Source organism: Molothrus aeneus, chromosome 16 (assembly GCF_037042795.1).
Source record: "Molothrus aeneus isolate 106 chromosome 16, BPBGC_Maene_1.0, whole genome shotgun sequence".
In the NCBI taxonomy this organism is placed as follows: domain Eukaryota; kingdom Metazoa; phylum Chordata; class Aves; order Passeriformes; family Icteridae; genus Molothrus; species Molothrus aeneus.
In genome coordinates, this window is record NC_089661.1 from 8,480,427 (window position 1) to 8,486,149 (window position 5,723).

Below are 5,723 nucleotides of genomic sequence, written 5' to 3' on the forward strand. Positions count from 1 at the left end.
GAATGAATCATCACAAAAAAGCTGAGGGTTTGATACCTCACAGCTGTGAAGTATAAAGAAAGACCTTTAGAGATATCTTGCACCATAAATGTATTTGTCTGTGCTGGTCTATATCTAGATGATAAATGAAGACACTTGAAAGAGCTTCTTAATCTTTGAAAAGCAAACCAAAGCCAATAATCCTTTCTAGTTTTATTATACCATCCATCCAATTTCCTTTGCTCTGCTTCCAAGAGCATTGGTGGCAGATGGGCAGCCTGGCTGGGTTTGCTGGTGGGGTTCATTGCAGGGCAAAGGCACTGGAACCACTGAGCAATTATCCCCACGGTGCTGGCCTCAGTCTTCACCAGGGCTGCAAGCCTTCTTCCTCAAGGCCAACTTCTGACAAAATCTCATATCAAACCAGAAAATCCAGACTGACTTTAATGTATATAAATACCTCAAAGGCAGGTACCAAGAAGATGGTGCCAGATCCTTCAGTGGTGCGCAGTAAGAGGACAAGGAACAGTGGCCATAAATTAAAACACAAGAAGTTTCACTTCAATGTGAGGAAGAACTTCCTTACATTGAGGATGGCAGAGCCCCAGAACAGGCTGCCCAGAGAGGTTGTGGAGTTTCCCTCTACAGAGACCTTCAACACCCCTCTGGATGCATTCCTGTGTGACCTGCTCCAGTGACCCTGCCTTGACAGGACCTTTGGACTGGATGATCTCCAGAGATCCCTTCCAACCCTAACTATTCCATGATTCTACTAGATACAGCTCCACAAGCCACCCCTCATCTCTGGGGAAAGCATGCAGAGCTCTGGTGACTCTCACAAGTGCCAGCCATCCACGCCAGTCTACAGCCACCCACAGCTCTCTGAGGACCCAAACCAGCTGACAAAAAAGATCTACCACCATCACAACCCCACAGTGAGGTGGGAGGATGTTACAGAATGCAGAGAGAACCTGTTGCTATGCTTCATTTTCCCCCTGGGCTCCACCATGAAGACTCTTCAGTAATGGCTTTATGGCTCCATCAATCTTATTTAAACTTCAGTACAAATAAATTGCAGCACATTCAGAGTTCCATCACAGTGCTCTGACTCACCCAGTCCCAGCAGACATTGTATATTAAATTAGTTTTGGAATGTATTAAAAAGCAATTCTTTCAGCTTCTCCAGCTAACTCCCCATGCTGTATGTTAGGGGAAGGCAGAGCAGGATGTCCACCCCAGCCCCCCTGGGCTGGGTTATGGGGTTTGACATGGCACTGAATTCCTGTCCTTGATCCCAGCTGCAGCAAGGGGTTCCTGCTGCAATCCTGTCTGGGACAATTTCCATCGTGGTTCCCATGGGGTGCAGGGACACAGCCTGTCTCACCATGCACCCAGCATGTGCAGGAACCTCTGCTGTGGCACCCAAACACCTCCTTCTCCTTTCTGGGGAGCACTCTTCACACTCTTTCCTTGCTCCAGCATCAAGTCCCTCCCACAGGAGATCGTTCTCCATGAACTTCTCCCGTGTGAGCCCCCCACAGGCTGCAGTCCTTCAGGAACTGCCTGCTCCAGTGTGGGTTCCCTGCAGGGTCACAGGTCCTGTCAGGAGCCTGCTCCAGCCTGGGCTCCTCTCTGCACAGGTCCTGTCAGGAGCCTGCTCCAGCCTGGGCTTCCCATGGGGTCACAGCCTCCTTTGGGCACCCTCTGCCAGACCCAAAGAGAGAGGCTGGGAGTTGTGGTCATTATCTATCACAGTGTCTCCTTCAGAAAACCAAAGGTGTATTCTTAAAATAATTCGATATTATCCAAAACGTGGTCCTTTATGAGTGAAAGAAGTTAAGGACTGAATTCCTTTCTAAAGGGTCCCATCCTTGAGGTGTAATTCAGGGGCCTGTTGGAAGCAAACTACAACAGCAACAACAACAAAATCAAAAATCCAGCACCCGCCCCCCCCCAAAGTAAACCCCTCCCAGACTGCAGAACACCCAACCAACCAAAACACCCCAAACCCTGATGCTTCCTCCTCCTTTGCTTGCCTGCAGCAGCAAGGAGCAAGGCTGCACGCAGTGCTCCCCCAGGGGCTGGGGGTGGCTGTGTCCCTGTGTCCTTGTGTTCCCGTGTCCCACAGAGCTCGGGGAATCCATGAACTGAAACCCGGGCAGCATCACAACAGCACGTGGAGATGCAGAAGTGCCAAGGATGCTTGCAAGGGGGAAAAAAAAAAAAAAAGTGCCGAAACTGAATTACTTTTTCACTCACTGGCTGGCAAGATAATGATCTGACACAGCTAATTACCAAATTCCTGAGGCTGTTGTAACCCTCAGACCAGCAGCACACCAAACTCTTTGTTAATTCAGCTGCTTAGTCTCCTCTGCCCCCTCTCATTGTGTACCCTTATCTCCTTTGAGAAACCAACGGGAAACACCTCCCTGTTAACTGCCTGTGCTCTGGAGTGCTTTCCAATCAGTGGGCATCAGCTTCAGCTTTAGATGCAGAAATCCAATTAATCTAATCTGCCTGCCTGTAGATTGATATCCTGAGGCTGGTGTTCAAGGGAGGGCAGTCAGTCAGGCTGGTGTGTTGATAGCAGCAGCGATTCTGCAGGCTCAGGCTCTCCCAGCCCCTGGCTCTGTGCGCTGCAGCAGCCCCGGCTGGGAGGAAGCAGCAGCTCTCAGCTCTGCTCCTTTAACTGCAGCCACATTCCCATTCCAAAGCAGGAGGCAGAGCGTCTGTGGTCAGAAGGACTTCCAAGGCAAAAGGGCATCCCTCTCTCCTGACCTTGAAAAGCCACTGAAATATTCACCTCTGTAGCAAACTGAGCCCGCCCTTCCCAGGTCCTGCCAGCAGGTCTCAGAATTTTCTGGTTTTGCTGGTGTTAGGGGCCACACCTGTACCTGCGAGGACCTTGGGTCAGCTCCAGCCATGGACTGAGCTTTTCCTAAGCTGTCCTGGTCAAACCTGGAAAATGACAAGTACTGAGGCTTTTCTGCTGCCTTTCTAAATCTTATCAAGCTGCTCAGCAAAAGCTGCTCTGTGACATCGATGTCCTGCAGCTTTCCTGGATTAACCCAGGTATTCCCCAGTCACTGGCCATGTGTGTGTTCAGATGTGCAAGAGAGGGCTTGCACAGTGCCTGCAGCCCTGGCACTGCCCCACCCCATCCTGCCAAGCACTGGTTTGGCCCTCCTGCCAGGAGGTTTTGGGGTGGGCAGTGGTGGTGCCTCCCACCTACAGGGCCATGGGGAGCCCTGAGCACTCATCATGGAATCAGAGAATAATCTAGGTTAGAAAAGGCCTTTAAGATTATTTAAGCCCACTGTTAACCCAGCCCTGCCAAGTCCACTACTGAACCCTGTCCCTGAGTGCCACATCTACATGCCCTTACAATATCTCCACGGATGGGGAGGGGTATGACCCCACCAGCCTTGACCAGCTCTGTGCAAGGGGGTGCATGCAGGGTGTTCCAGTCTTGGATCTGGAGACGTGCCAGGAGTTCTCTGGGATTCGGATTCACCACAGTGCCACACTGCCCTCTCCTCACCCGATTTCCCAGGCTCCCTGAGGCAGGCAGGCAGCTCCACAGGCCCAAAGGGGGCTGGCATAGCTCAGCTGGGCCTGACCCTGCTGCACTTGCATCCTCCCAGAGCTGGGGTGGGGAGGTGAAGAACTTGCTTTGCATCCAGGGATGCTCTGGTGGCGCAGGGGTGGCCAGAGTGCAGGTGGTGCAGGGCAGGGTCAAAGCAGAGCTTGGCTTTGCTTCCTCTTGCAGGGCTCTGGTATCACTGTCACAACAGTTCCACAACACTCAGAGCCTCAGGGGCTGCCTCTGTGGGACTGGCAAGGCAGGAGCTCTGGGCCTCATCTCATGGCTCCTCTCCCCAGCCTCCCAGCCCAGCACAGCAGCAGGGCACTGCTTCTTTTGGTGTTGAAAATGAAACGAGGGGTGTCTGGCTTCTGAACCCGTGTTAGCATGCAGTGCTGATGGTTTTGGAGCTGGGGGGGGTTGGGGTCAGTCCTGCTCCAGGCAGACACAGAAAGCAGCAGGTTCAGCACACTGAGGCAGCTGATGCCTCTGCTGGGATGACTCACTGCTATTGATTCGGGCAGAGGCAAGAAAAACAGCCTGAATTGCACCAATTTAACATTCTTATCCTCAGCGATGGGCTATTAGCCCATCCCATGCTCCCTCCCCACCTCCTTTCAGTACAGCATCACTGAAATTTATTTTTCAGTGTCTGATAAATGATTTATTGACAGCCTTATATTTGGGAAACCAGCTTACATCACTACCAGAGACATCACATACAAATGGATCACATCTGCATCAACAAAACACCTGGCACACTCTGACTTGATAATCTCCCCAAGCAATTTTTTAAAAAAAAAATTAATGGCTGCTCAAACGTTTCTTTGTGACCATGGGAAGGATAGGAGGAACCTGCAGAGCACATGCTCATGATAGCTGCTCAGGATGACTGTCAGTGGGCTGTTCTCCCAAAAGCATTCATCCCAAAGGAGGGTTTTACTCAGGGTGAACCCCAGGAGGTATTTCAGCCCTGCTGCAGCTGCAGCCAAACCACCGGTGGAGCTGCAGCAAGTGCCAGTGGTGGGTGCTTCCCCAGGGGAGAGGGGATCACACAGCACAGCCCAGCCCCAGGGGGCTCAGAACATGCCACTGCAGTGTGGGTGGCACTCAGCCCCAGCCTGGTGTGGGAAGTGAGCTGTCAGGTTGCATTTCCTACATCCAGCCTCAGCAGCCACAACTACTCACTTATATTTTTCCAATAATTTCCATTTTCTCTTTTCCTTTTCAAAGGACCCCAGATGAGTTATATGGTCTCACACAAATGAAAAAGAAGGGCTGTCATTCCAACAAATAACCTCTACAGCTGCTGGTACCCTGGAGCTGTCAGAGCATAATCTGTTTTGAAATAAATCACACTGGTGGATTTTGTGGGGATGGATGGATTGAGTCATGCTTAGCTCTGGATGGGGCTCACCAGAGAGGGATCAGATATTCTACGTTCTGAAGATCATTTCTGAAACCTGTTGTGCCTGGTGGTAGTAGTTACCATTCAATCCTGGGCCACACACAGACTAAACACTGTATATAAAATAGAATGCTCACTTGTTTGCAGCTTCTAAGCTCCATTTTTTAGCCCAGGAAAGGGCTCATTACGTGGCTCCAGATATTGCAGCATGCCCCTGAAGCAAACAGGTGGGCCTGAGACTTTCCATTTCTTTCAGTAAATAGTTTTCAAACTTACAGAAAATCTTTATCTATGTTGGGCTGAAACACTAAAAAGCCACTTGAGTGTGTTGATTGGAAGAAAGAGCTGCTGGTGTCCCACTACTCGGTGTGGTCCCTTGGATGCTCAGCTCGGGCTCTCAGGTGGCACCACGGTGACAGCCCAGGCAGTGCTCGGGGCTCTCCCCTCGCACCAGGGTCACCCACAGCGTAACGGGAGCAGCGGGAACAACGCGCAGAGCGGCAGAGCAGAGCCCGAGGGACATTTCCCTGCCACGGGCCCGGGGCCAGGCGGCCGCGCCTCCCGATGCGCGCAGCCGGGAGATGGCAGCACGCCCCCACGGATGGGAACGGAGCGGGGACAGCGGGCTCCGGCGGCGGCAGCGGGGCAGCTCCCGGTGCAACCCCGGCGCAATCCCCGGTGCAGCTCCCGGTGCAGCCCCCGGTGCAACCCCCGGTGCAGCTCCCGGTGCAGCTCCCGGTGCAGCCCCCGGTG